Here is a 14,920-nt window from a genome sequence, read left to right on the forward strand (position 1 = left end):
TGCGCACTTAACCAACCCCAAAACAGGCTAGAACATTTAAAATGTGATATAAAAACGGACTCGGTACTATTTATTCAGCTGAAACAAACTATTTTGTTTTCATTCACTTATAATTATTATGGTCTGAATTAGCTAAATAATATATAGCGCAAAAGTGTAAAACGTATTGATCTCCAGAACTATAAACCTTATGTTTATTAATATTTGATATAAATTAACACAATAATTTAGTTACAAATACATTCTATTAAATGTCTAGAAGGTTCATAATAGTCTGATTTAAGTATTCATCTTATTTTTATACACAGAAATAAGCCCGCTTTACATCGCCGGCCTCCAAAAATTCCTTAATAAAAAGGGGTGTTCTTTGCCTTCTCCTAGTGGAGATTCTAACAATTACACTGAAAGTTACTGTACTCCTGCTCTGCAGCATCTAAAAAGCTGAGGGTGAGGACTGAAGACGCTTGTTTTTTTACTGAAATTGATACGTTAGAATCATCATATGTAAATAAGGGTGTCGGGTCGTCATGCTGGACACGAAGCGTCACAATATAGAGCTCTGATGTTTTTTCGAATTTATAACTGTCTTGTCCTTGCGACACAAACAACCTCCAGAAAATGAAATGTATTAAAATATATAATCATAGACTCTGCTGCTAAAAACAAATAACAAAGAAACCTGAGCAAACTGTTATTCATTTAAAATCAACAATAAACCATGAACGTGTTAACACGTATTAATTTACAATTACAACGCTGTTTATAAAAGTAAATTTAGGATTTGAAGTGCGAAGATATTTCTGCAATGGTTTCCATCCATTGATTTGTTTACGCAGTACATAACCAGTAATAATAGGTTGCACTCCCCTATAACGAACAGTTGCTACTAACAAACTCATATTTTTCTTTTTGTCCTTATTCAAACACACCAACCCCCTTTGTATCACTGGCTTCCAAATACTCTTCTATAGGTTCTCCTGTAGGCGACGGTAGTACTTTTTGTTAAGGCTTCTGTCATGAGTGACGTCATATTCAGACATGCGCACTTAACCAACACCAGAAATGTTCTAAATATTTTAACTACAATATAAAGACAGACTCATCCAGAATTATAAACCTAATATTTATATAAAACGAATTTATTTTTATTTTATTTTTAAAAGGCGCAGGTATAGCTAGGAAACTGTTCAGATGAACATCACACAGGTTGGTTAGTTTGTGAGGACAGAAACACAATGGCAGTCAGGTACATATCATGGAGTCTACAACTAGAGAACGCTTCGCATTGGTGTCTGGGTATGCATATAATTACGCGCTCATGGCCTGGCTGTACTTCAATAGCTAAAGACATTATATAGATGCTTTGAGTTGTAAAATCTCCGATTAAAACTTTATTATTTATGTAAGATTCATTAATCACTACATGGTAATGTTCATGACGTAAAGTTTGTCTATTGTTAGCATGAATTAGTAGCTCTGCATGTAGCAGAACCTCAAAAAAAATATTAAAACTCATGGTTGTTCCTCTCCACGGAAATCTTTAGTAATAGGCGAAAGATTTATTCAATCTGAAGAGAAACCAGAGTTTATGAATATATTTATAAAAAGCATGTTCCTCTTGTTTGTTGCGGTTCTTTATCATGTTCTCCATTTTTCTAAAGACCTTGGCACAAGCTTATTATTTGTTCTCATTTGCATACCCATAAGGCTCTACGCATAGTTTTCTGAACTAACTAAATGTTATCTTACATATCCTTTAGGTTACTAATATAATATTGCTGTCCTAGATTCTTATTATGTCACGTTGTTATATTACACTATGTATGTATAAGATACGTTAAATATTTATTTTTCTCTTTATGTTCAGTAGACATCGATTGTTATGTGGATTATAGAAATTTGTTTTATAGGTATACTCTGGTTTCTCTTCAGATCGAATAAATCTTTCGCCTTTTACTAAAGATTTCCGTGGAGAGGAACAATCATGAGTTATCATGAATTTTTTGAGGCTCTGCCACATGCAGAGCTACATTTATTTGTCAATAACAGAGCTCTTAGATGTATTAATAAATACTGCAGTTAAATTCTTAAATGCAGTCTATTTAAATTGCAGGATTAATTACATCGAGCTTACGTGTATGATAACCCGCCTTTGCACAATTTTTATGCAGGTGGGAAAGCGAAGCATATGTTTAAATGGAACAAGTTTCTTAAAATAGAATGTTATAACTAAATGTTTAAGCAGAGAACAGGAAGCAGCCATGGGGCATTACAGCCAATCAAAAATGATCCTATGTGGTATCTACTAATATGCAACTGCGCTGCAGTGTTCATTATTTGCATACCCATGATGCTTTGTGAAAATGAATTTAGTCAGAATTCTTTCTTGCTAATATTATATCCATGAGTTATTTTGTAAGCAACGTTATTACTCAATCATCCATCCAGTTTAATAGATAACCCTGAAAAAAATACAATCTGCAAAAATCACCCTCAGTGCACTAACAACTGTTTACATCTAGATCAGTAGCTTTACGAGGTTGTAGTTAGAAATCTTCGTGCCTCTTGGAGTATGGTAGAAACTTTCCAATTTTTGGAAGCCTGTGAAAGAAAGCAGGCTGCTAAGCAAGTTAAAAATAGATGTAAAGTTTCTTAAAGAAAACTTTTCCTAGAATGTTAAACATCATTAAATGGAAGTGTAAATCACCATAAAATCTCTGGTATTGATAAATTAGGAGAGATTGACTTTTATATCGTCATTTGAAATAGCCTTTGCTTTTGAATGCACCACCTAACTGAAAACTGTAGTACTGCAGTAATGAGTACGGAAAAGCTACCTAAATATAGTAAATATCCATCAGAAGAAATCACACTCCTAGTGTGGTGAGGGTGTTAGAGATAAGTGCTACAATATCCATTTGTTATATGATACACACATATTTATGATTATATAGAGTGATAAGATAATTAAATCTGTTCTGCCTGCAAGTTAATGGGGTGTGTGGTATCAAAGGCCAAAAGCTGCAATTTTGTATATAGAAAAACCCTAAAGGAACAATTTCCCATACATTTTATACTTTGCAGCAGGTATAGTCATTGGACGCACATTGAGGGGAAGTAATTTTAGTGTCCATTTAACCCCTTAGTGACCAGAGCACTTTCCATTTTCTGTCCGTTTGGGACCAAGGCTATTTTTACATTTCTGCGGTGTTTGTGTTTAGCTGAAATTTTCCTCTTACTCATTTACTGTACCCACACATATTATATACCGTTTTTCTCGCCATTAAATGGACTTTCTAAAAATACCATTATTTTCATCATATCTTATCATTTACTATAAAAAAAATTATAAAATATGAGGGAAAATGGAAAAAAACACACTTTTTCTAACTTTGAACCCCAAAATCTGTTACATATCTACAACCACCAAAAAACACCCATGCTAAATTGTTTCTAAATTTTGTCCTGAGTTTAGAAATACCCAATGTTTACACGTTCTTTGCTTTTTTTGTAAGTTATAGGGCCATAAATACAAGTAGCACTTTGCTATTTTCAAACCATTTTTTTTCAAAATTAACGCTAGTTACATTAGAACACTAATATCGTTCAGGAATCCCTGAATATCTATTGACATGTATATATTTTTTTTTAGTAAACATCCCAAATTATTGATCTAGGCCCATTTTGGTATATTTCATGCCACCATTTCACCGCCAAATGCGATCAAATACAAAAAATTGTTCACTTTTTCACAAATTTTTTCACAAACTTTCAGTTTCTCACTGAAATTATTTACATACTGCTTGTGCAATTATGGCATAAATGGTTGTAAATTCTTCTCTGGGATCCCCTTTGTTCAGAAATAGCAGACATATATGGCTTTGGCATTGCTTTTTGGTAATTAGAAGGCCGCTAAATGCCACTGCGCACCACACGTGTATTATGCCCAGCAGTGAAGGGGTTAATTAGGGAGCATGTAAGGAGCTTTTTGGGGTAATTTTAGCTTTAGTGTAGTGTAGTAGACAACCCCAAGTATTGATCTAGGCCCATTTTGGTATATTTCATGCCACCATTTCACCGCCAAATGCGATCAAATTAAAAAAAACGTAAAATTTTTCATAATTTTAGGTTTCTCACTGAAATAATTTACAAACAGCTTGTGCAATTATGGCACAAATGGTTGTAAATGCTTCTCTGGGATCCCCTTTGTTCAGAAATAGCAGACATATATGACTTTGGAGTTGCTTTTTGGTAATTAGAATGCTGCTAAATGGCGCTGCGCATCACACGTGTATTATGGCTAGCAGTGAAGGGGTCAATTAGGTAGCTTGTAGGGAGCTTGCAGGGTTAATTTTAGCTTTAGTGTAAAGATCAGCCTCCCACCTGAAACATCAGACCCCCTGATCCCTCCCAAACATCTCTCTTCCCTCCCCTACCCCACAAATGTCCCCGCCATCTTAAGTACTGGCAGAAACTCTGCCAGTACTAAAATAAAAGGTATATTTGGGCTTTTTTGTGCATTTTTTGTTAGCATATTTACATATGCTTCTGTGTAGGGATCCCCCTTAGCCCCCAACCTCACTGATCCCCCACTAAACAGCTCTCTAACCCTCCCCCTCTGACTTAATGTGCGCCATCTTGGGTACTGGCAGCTGTCTGCCAATACCCAGTTTAGTGAAAAAAAAGCTTTTTTTTAAATAAAATATGTCCCTTTTCTGTAGTGTAGCTTTCCCCCCCCCCCCCCAAGGACCAACCCCCACCCCCTTCCAGATCCCTTAGATGGTTTTTAAAATAAAGTTTATTAAATTTTTTTTTTACTTTTACTTTTTAACTTTTCTGTAGTGTAGCGGTTCCCACCCGCTCCTGCCCCGTGCACGCGCCCGCCCGCCACCCCCCGTGCACGCGCGCGCGCCCCGTGCGCGCCCCTGACGGTCCCGATCCCGATCCCGCCCCCCGTGACGTCACGCGCAACACCGATGGCCGCCCACCCGCCTCCCAATTCGGCTCCCACCCACCAACGATACCGGCCATCGATGTCCGGTGCAGAGAGGGCCACAGAGTGGCTCTCTCTGCATCGGATGGCCATGTATGGTTATTGCAGGATGCCTCCATATCGAGGCATCACTGCAATAACCGGAAAGCAGCTGGAAGCGAGCAGGATCGCTTCCAGCTGCTTTCCACACCGAGGACGTGCAGGGTACGTCCTCAGGCATTAACTGCCTTTTTTTTGAGGACGTACCCTGCACGTCCTCGGTCATTAAGGGGTTAACAATCACTTTGTGGATGTTTAATGCAAAGTTATATGCAAGAAAATGGTTTAAAGGGACAGTAAACATTAATTTGTATATAACTGTGTGTAATAGACACTATAAAGAAAAAACTACTAGTTGGGCACTATTGATGAGATTAGGCTGGGACACTCACTGAAAGAGGCTTAGAAAGCAGAAAGAGCAGACAATCCCCCAAGCCCTGTATATTAAAAGACCCATTACACACACATTAGTCTGTAGACTTCTGAAATTTGGGGGGTTTGATAGGAATCTGAAATCAGCACAATGTTATTTAAACAACATTTAAAGCAAAACTATTACATTACATTGTTTTATAATTCACTCACAGATGGGCTATATAAATAGATTACCTAATAAACGTTATGCAGAGAACAATCTAGTGAACAATGTCCCTTTCACATGGACTTTCCTTATGTATATTTATATGATAATTTAACCCTTATAAAATCACTGAACTTCAGTACTGAACTAACTGGTAGTGTAGATTTATTTACATCAAACTTTACTAGGAAATAATTATTCTCTCATATTAAGTAAACAGTCTGAGGCTTCTACTTAGTAGTAATAGATCGATATAATGCGTATGCACAAGTTACTGGCACATAACTAGAGAACATTTTCACTGCAACAAAGTACAACGCTCATGTAAATTACATAGAATAACAGCGCATCTCACAGCACTGAATTGCAACTACACTTGGCTTCCATACAACTGGTTGCATGTTATTTTGCATAACCATAATGCATTGCGATGTTCATTTTTACGAAAAACAGCTTATTTGTACACTATATATTTTTTAACATTTATACATGTTTACATTTTGCACGCACTAATTTTCTGTTCATATTGTTTAGAGATGAAAAATACTCAATAGGAATTTTCTTAATTCTCACTCTCATTCAAAATGCCCCAGTATACAGGTAGGGTAGAGCCCTGTGATAAGCATCTCCAGAAATATGGCTTGTGGACTCTTGCCGAAATTTTTAAATTTTTGTAAGTCTGCTATTAGGCAAGCAGGCTGATAACAATGTAAAGAAAAGACTTAATCACTATGTATACAGATGTACATGTGAAACTGTAAAATAAATAATTAATTACTTTATACAAACTTATTGTTTTGAAATTTTCTATCACAAATAAGGTGGACAGATTATTAACACATTTCCGAAGCGCTTACATTCTTTATCAATAACTGCTTTCTTAGTGTGGTGAAGCATATTTAGGTAGCCAATAGAGCACTATCTGGAGCTAACTGTTAGTGACTGCACAAGTCTCTCATAATTGGCTCATCTGAAGTGTATTGATATTACTTCAACAAAACAATGCCAAGATAATTAAATAAATTAGTTAATAAACGTAAATTAGAAAGTTGCTTAAAAGTCAAAGCTCTATTGAAATCATGAATGAATAATTTTGGCTTCCTTATATGGGAAGCTATGTAAGCATAATCAGGTTAAGAAATCCCACCCCTTGTGAGGGTAGTAAAGAAAAAGTACTTAGTTGTTAATTTTCAATTGCTCTGTCTAAGTATCAAACTGCGGCAAGTTAAGGAGGTTCTGTGTGTGGTTTTAGTGATAAAGAATTTGTATATATTAATTCTATTGTTTAACCCTTTGATGACATGGTTAATTTGTCTGCATCAGAACAACGTTTTGATGTAAACAAATTGAAATCCCACAATCGTGCATGCGATCACGAGATTTCAATGACGGGGTCAAGTAAGGGTGGCGTCCATATGACCCTAGGCACACCCTCCTGACCATGATACCGTCTTGGAAGCGCTGTTGTCTTCAGGACAGCCAAACAGTTCTATTTCGTCCTAACGGCGCTGAAGCCCATTGCGCGGTTTGGACAGAATAGAACGTCATAACGGAGCTAAAAGGTTAAAATAAACACCAAATATTTTTAAAAATTCTGGTATTTGTTTCCACTAAGTACTGTGATTTGTTATACAAAGATAAGGTAATACAGTATTTGTGTGTGTTGAAAGTTGTAAGGTAAGGTGCACCAATTTCCCTGCAAGCTCAATCCAATTTAATGGGTTGTGATTCCAAACAACAAAACCAGCAATCTTGTATGTAAAAATAAAGCTAAAAGAGTATTGCCTTACACATTGTATTCAACATTGTTAAGGAGCATCCAAATGACACTGTCCCGACTCCCTTTAAATTGTAAGTTGATCGTTAAACAGTTATGGTTGCACATGTTGTCACTGAAAAAGGTTATAGTTTCTCTGCGAGTGACGTCACATTCAGACCTGCAGACTAGACCAACTCGCCGCGCTATGTTTCAGAGTAATTTCTCAGCAGCACCCAAAGCTTTCGCTTTGAGATAGATAGGCACGTACAAAGCTTGTTTCCTTATTTACAGATTCATAATTGTAATATAACCTCAATAAACGTAAATGTCTTCAGTTCTCACTCTCAGGCTTGTAAGTTTCTGCAAGGGCACTCATTCATTTCTTTTTTTTTTTAAATATTTATTTATTTGGAGCTGCCGAGAGGAGGGCTCTCGACTTGGTGCAAAAAAAAGAAAAACAAAACTAAGGAACAACACCTCGCAGGGTGTAATCATTTTCATGTCATGCAAAGAATAGATTTGAGACAATTTTATGTACATGAAAAAATAATGATAGTATAAATTGAAAACACAACGTTGATCCATCTTTTTTAACATGCGGATATTATCCTAAAAATTGTCCCCTCCTTAGCCCTGGCAGCTCATTTTATTAACACAACAAAATAATCATCCGACCATAACCTAACACATAACATAACACAAAACCGCAAATCTACAAATTAAAAAAAAAAAAAGAAACACAACCTTTCCCCCTTACTCTAATAATATTGACACTCTCGCTCGCAGCTATACCCTACTAGGAATCCCCTCAACCCAGACTTAACTGCTATTATCCTGGCGGGTTGTTTCAATCACCTCTACTATAGCTACCTGTAATTCCTAACCCATTCTACCGGAAAATCCCCTAATAGTGCTAATTCAGAAAAAGCTTGCAAACTTAAAAATGGATACAGTATTATTTTTTGCACGTCTTCTGGATATGTCTTAATTATGGGTAGCCAACCCAGGAGAAACTTTCTAATTTCTTTTTCATTTGCCTCCCTGAGATAGAAAGATTCAAAAAACAATTTGCACCTGGATTTCTTTAGTAAAAACTGAGAAGCCCGGCATTTTTCTCTTGTTAAGTGTATCCAGTCCACGGATCATCCATTACTTATGGGATATTAACTCCTCCCCAACAGGAAGTGCAAGAGGATTCACCCAGCAGAGCTGCTATATAGCTCCTCCCCTAACTGCCATTACCAGTCATTCTCTTGCACCCAACGAATAGATAGGATGTGTGAGAGGACTGTGGTGATTATACTTAGTTTCATACCTTCAATCAAAAGTTTGTTATTTTATAATAGCACTGGAGTGTGTTATTCCTTCTCTGGTAGAATTTGAAGAAGAATCTACCTGAGTTTTTCTATGATTTTAGCCGGAGTAGTTAAGATCATATTGCTGTTTCTCGGCCATCTGAGGAGAGGTAAACTTCAGATCAGGGGACAGCGGGCAGATTAATCTGCAAAGAGGTATGTAGCAGCTTATTATTTTCTGACAATGGAATTGATGAGAAAATTCTGCCATACCGATATAATGTAAACTCAGCCTTAAATGCAGTAGCAGCAACTGGTATCAGGCTGTCATGTATGTATATTTTACACTTCAGTATTCTGGGGAATGGCACTTCACTGGAATTATACTGTATGCATAAAACTTTAGCCTAATTTGCAGGGACTAGCAACAGGCTTTTTAATAACACTCAATTTATTAATGTTAAACATTTTTTGCTGGCATGTAAAATCGTTTAATTTTCTGAGGTACTGGGTGAAAAAATGTTTTGGGCACTATTTTTTTCCACTTGGCAGTCGTTTTATTTAATTTATGACAGTTTACTGATCTCTCTCACTGTTATGTGTGAGGGGGAGGGACCTTTTTTGGTGCTTTTGCTACGCATCAAAAAATTCAGTCAGAAGTTTATTGTCTTCCCTGCATGATCCGGTTCATCTCTACAGAACTCAGGGGTCTTCAAAACTTGTTTTGAGGGAGGTAATCACTCACAGCAGAGCTGTGAGATTGTAGATGACTGTGATAAAAAAAAACGTTTATTTCTGTATTTTTATTATTTTTTTTTTCTGCTATCAGGGTTAGTTATCCTTTGCTAATGGGAGCAATCCTTTGCTAAAATTGTGTTTTTTACAAAGATTTGATGCTATAACTTTTCAGTTTATTAATTTTCAACTGTCATAACTTTTTCTGTGCTTCTTATAGGCACAGTACGTTTTCATATTATAGTAAATTACTTGAAAAGTATTTCCAAGTTGCTAGTTTATTTACTAGTGTGTTAAACATGTCTGATTCAGAGGAAGATATCTGTGCTATATGTGCTAAAGCCAAAGTGGAGCCCAATAGAAATTTATGTACTAACTGTATTGATGCTACTTTAAATAAAAGTCAATCTGTACAAATTGAACATATTTCACCAAACAACGAGGGGAGAGTTATGCCGACTAACTCGCCTCACGTGTCAGTACCTGCATCTCCCGCTCGGGAGGTGCGTGATATTGTAGCGCCGAGTACATCTGGGCGGCCATTACAAATCACATTACAGGATATGGCTACTGTTATGACTGAAGTTTTGGCTAAATTACCAGAACTAAGAGGTAAGCGTGATCACTCTGGGGTGAGAACAGAGTGCGCTGATAATATTAGGGCCATGTCAGACACTGCGTCACAATTTGCAGAACATGAGGACGGAGAGCTTCATTCTGCGGGTGACGGTTCTGATCCAAACAAACTGGATTCAGATATTTCAAATTTTAAATTTAAGCTGGAAAACCTCCGTGTATTACTAGGGGAGGTGTTAGCAGCTCTGAATGATTGTAACACAGTTGCAATACCAGAGAAAATGTGTAGGTTGGATAAATATTTTGCGGTACCGGCGAGTACTGACGTTTTTCCTATACCTAAGAGACTTACTGAAATTGTTACTAAGGAGTGGGGTAGACCCGGTGTGCTGTTCTCACCCCCTCCGATATTTAGAAAGATGTTTCCAATAGACGCCACCACACGGGACTTATGGCAAACGGTCCCTAAGGTGGAGGGAGCAGTTTCTACTTTAGCTAAGCGTACCACTATCCCGGTGGAGGATAGCTGTGCCTTTTCAGATCCAATGGATAAAAAGTTAGAGGGTTACCTTAAGAAAATGTTTGTTCAACAAGGTTTTATATTGCAACCTCTTGCATGCATTGAGCCTGTCACGGCTGCAGCAGCATTTTGGTTTGAGTCTCTGGAAGAGACACTTGAATCAGCTCCATTAGATGAGATTACACACAAGCTTAAAGCCCTTAAGTTAGCTAACTCATTTATTTCAGATGCCGTAGTACATTTAACTAAACTTACGGCTAAGAATTCCGGATTCGCCATTCAGGCACGCAGAGCACTGTGGCTAAAATCCTGGTCAGCTGACGTTACTTCTAAATCTAAATTGCTTAATATACCTTTCAAAGGGCAGACCTTATTCGGGCCCGGGTTGAAAGAAATTATCGCTGACATTACAGGAGGTAAAGGCCATGCCCTGCCTCAAGACAGAGCCAAACTTAAGGCTAGACAGTCTAATTTTCGTTCCTTTCGTAATTTCAAAGCAGGAGCAGCATCAACTTCCTCTGCACCAAAACAGGAAGGAGCTGTTGCTCGCTACAGACAAGGCTGGAGACCTAACCAGTCCTGGAACAAGGGCAAGCAGGCCAGGAAACCTGCTGCTGCCCCTAAGACAGCATGAATCGAGGGCCCCCGATCCGGGAACGGATCTAGTGGGGGGCAGACTTTCTCTCTTCGCCCAGGCTTGGGCAAGAGATGTCCAGGATCCCTGGGCGTTAGAGATCATATCTCAGGGATACCTTCTAGACTTCAAATTCTCTCCCCCAAGAGGGAGATTTCATCTGTCAAGGTTGTCAACAAACCAAATAAAGAAAGAGGCGTTTCTACGCTGCGTACAAGATCTTTTATTAATGGGAGTGATCCATCCGGTTCCGCGGTCGGAACAAGGACAAGGGTTTTACTCAAATCTGTTTGTGGTTCCCAAAAAAGAGGGAACTTTCAGGCCAATCTTGGATTTAAAGATCCTAAACAAATTCCTAAGAGTTCCATCGTTCAAAATGGAAACTATTCGGACAATTTTACCCATGATCCAAAAGGGTCAGTACATGACCACAGTGGATTTAAAGGATGCTTACCTTCACATACCGATTCACAAAGATCATTACCGGTATCTAAGGTTTGCCTTTCTAGACAGGCATTACCAGTTTGTAGCTCTTCCATTCGGATTGGCTACGGCTCCGAGAATCTTCACAAAGGTTCTGGGTGCTCTTCTGGCGGTACTAAGACCACGAGGAATTGCGGTAGCTCCGTACCTAGACGACATTCTGATACAAGCTTCAAGCTTTCAAACTGCCAAGTCTCATACAGAGTTAGTACTGGCATTTCTAAGGTCGCATGGATGGAAGGTGAACGAAAAGAAGAGTTCTCTCTTTCCACTCACAAGAGTTCCCTTCTTGGGGACTCTTATAGATTCTGTAGAAATGAAGATTTACCTGACAGAAGACAGGTTAACAAAGCTTCAAAATGCATGCCGTGTCCTTCATTCCATTCAACACCCGTCAGTAGCTCAATGCATGGAGGTGATCGGCTTAATGGTAGCAGCAATGGACATAGTACCCTTTGCACGTCTACATCTCAGACCGCTGCAATTGTGCATGCTAAGTCAGTGGAATGGGGATTACTCAGACTTGTCCCCTACTCTGAATCTGGATCAAGAGACCAGAAATTCTCTTCTATGGTGGCTTTCTCGGCCACATCTGTCCAGGGGGATGCCATTCAGCAGGCCGGACAGGACAATTGTAACAACAGACGCCAGCCTACTAGGTTGGGGCGCTGTCTGGAATTCTCTGAAGGCTCAGGGACAATGGAATCAGGAGGAGAGTCTCCTACCAATAAACATTCTGGAATTGAGAGCAGTTCTCAATGCCCTTCTGGCTTGGCCCCAGTTAACAACTCGGGGGTTCATCAGGTTTCAGTCGGACAACATCACGACTGTAGCTTACATCAACCATCAGGGAGGGACAAGAAGCTCCCTAGCAATGATGGAAGTATCAAAGATAATTCGCTGGGCAGAGTCTCACTCTTGCCACCTGTCAGCAATCCACATCCCGGGAGTGGAGAACTGGGAGGCGGATTTCTTAAGTCGTCAGACTTTTCATCCGGGGGGAGTGGGAACTTCATCCGGAGGTCTTTGCCCAAATACTTCGACGTTGGGGCAAACCAGAGATAGATCTCATGGCGTCTCGACAGAACGCCAAGCTTCCTCGTTACGGGTCCAGATCCAGGGATCCGGGAGCGGTTCTGATAGATGCTTTGACAGCACCTTGGACCTTCGGGATGGCTTATGTGTTTCCACCCTTCCCGATGCTTCCTCGATTGATTGCCAGAATCAAACAGGAGAGAGCATCAGTGATTCTAATAACGCCTGCATGGCCACGCAGGACTTGGTATGCAGATCTAGTGGACATGTCATCCTGTCCACCTTGGTCGCTACCTCTGAAACAGGACCTTCTGATCCAGGGTCCCTTCAAACATCAAAATCTAATTTCTCTGAAGCTGACTGCTTGGAAATTGAACGCTTGATTTTATCAAAACGTGGTTTTTCTGAGTCAGTTATTGATACCTTAATACAGGCTAGGAAGCCTGTTACCAGAAAGATTTACCATAAGATATGGCGCAAATACTTATATTGGTGCGAATCCAAGAGTTACTCATGGAGTAAGGTTAGGATTCCGAGGATATTGTCTTTTCTACAAGAAGGTTTAGAAAAGGGTTTATCCGCTAGTTCCTTAAAGGGACAGATTTCAGCTCTGTCCATTCTTTTACACAAACGTCTGTCAGAAGTTCCGGACGTTCAAGCTTTTTGTCAGGCTTTAGCTAGGATCAAGCCTGTGTTTAAAACTGTTGCTCCACCATGGAGTTTGAACTTAGTTCTTAATGTTTTACAGGGGGTTCCGTTTGAACCCCTTCATTCCATTGATATCAAGTTGTTATCTTGGAAAGTTCTGTTTTTAATGGCGATTTCCTCGGCTCGAAGAGTCTCTGAGTTATCTGCCTTACATTGTGATTCTCCTTATCTGATTTTTCATTCAGACAAGGTAGTTCTGCGTACTAAACCTGGGTTCCTACCTAAGGTGGTCACTAACAGGAATATCAATCAAGAGATTGTGGTTACATCTTTGTGTCCTAATCCTTCTTCGAAAAAGGAACGTCTGCTACACAATCTAGATGTAGTCCGTGCCCTGAAATTTTATCTACAGGCAACTAAGGATTTTCGACAAACGTCTTCCCTGTTTGTCGTTTATTCTGGTCAGAGGAGAGGTCAAAAAGCTTCGGCTACCTCTCTCTCCTTTTGGCTTCGTAGCATAATACGGTTAGCCTATGAGACTGCTGGACAGCAGCCTCCTGAAAGAATTACAGCACATTCTACTAGAGCTGTGGCTTCCACTTGGGCCTTTAAGAATGAGGCTTCTGTTGAACAGATTTGCAAGGCTGCAACTTGGTCTTCTCTTCATACTTTTTCCAAATTTTACAAATTTGACACTTTTGCTTCTTCTGAGGCTGTTTTTGGGAGAAAGGTTCTTCAGGCAGTGGTTCCTTCCGTATAAAGAGCCTGCCTGTCCCTCCCGTCATCCGTGTACTTTAGCTTTGGTATTGGTATCCCATAAGTAATGGATGATCCGTGGACTGGATACACTTAACAAGAGAAAACATAATTTATGCTTACCTGATAAATTTATTTCTCTTGTAGTGTATCCAGTCCACGGCCCGCCCTGTCACTTTAAGGCAGGTAATTTTTCCATTAAACTACAGTCACCACTGTACCCTATGGTTTTCCTTTCTCTGCATGTTTTCGGTCGAATGACTGGTAATGGCAGTTAGGGGAGGAGCTATATAGCAGCTCTGCTGGGTGAATCCTCTTGCACTTCCTGTTGGGGAGGAGTTAATATCCCATAAGTAATGGATGATCCGTGGACTGGATACACTACAAGAGAAATAAATTTATCAGGTAAGCATAAATTATGTTTTTTAGCTTTCCAATTTTTCAGTATTAATTGTCTAACGAGTAAGATGATGGTATTTAGAGTTTTGGTATTTGGCAGTGCCGCCGGATCAGAACGAACAAGAAAAAAAATTCCTTCCATATCTATATCAATATTTGTTTGATACATTCTGTTTATCCAGAAAATAACCTTATTCCAAAATTGTCTGATCCGAGGACACTGCCAAAACATGAGGGCACTCATTCATTTCTAATAATATTTCCAGTGTCTCCTACTGGAACGTGTGATAAAAGGGAAACGATACTCAAATATTACAGCACATGAAATCAACGCAGCGCTGCTGTGCAAAGCTGACTAGAAAATATCACTTGACTATGTGAAATGCAATAGGTTTTACATCCTAAATATTCACACCCCAATGTAGAGACTTTAAAAAGCCAGTTAGAATGCTTGTCCCAGGACTTACA

The 14,920-nt window shown here is 39.0% G+C and overlaps 2 non-coding genes across 2 annotated transcripts; one reads left to right on the top strand and one right to left on the bottom strand.

The window, feature by feature from the left end:
* Positions 1-1,472: 1,472 nt before the first annotated feature.
* On the bottom strand, positions 1,473-1,588 carry LOC128641559 (U5 spliceosomal RNA). The gene has a single exon (XR_008399572.1). It is a non-coding gene; the product is annotated as a U5 spliceosomal RNA (small nuclear RNA).
* A 324-nt stretch (positions 1,589-1,912) lies between these two features.
* Positions 1,913-2,028, top strand: LOC128641549 (U5 spliceosomal RNA). The gene has a single exon (XR_008399563.1). It is a non-coding gene; the product is annotated as a U5 spliceosomal RNA (small nuclear RNA).
* Positions 2,029-14,920: the final 12,892 nt, after the last annotated feature.

This window comes from Bombina bombina, chromosome 10 (genome assembly GCF_027579735.1).
Source record: "Bombina bombina isolate aBomBom1 chromosome 10, aBomBom1.pri, whole genome shotgun sequence".
NCBI lineage: Eukaryota > Metazoa > Chordata > Amphibia > Anura > Bombinatoridae > Bombina > Bombina bombina.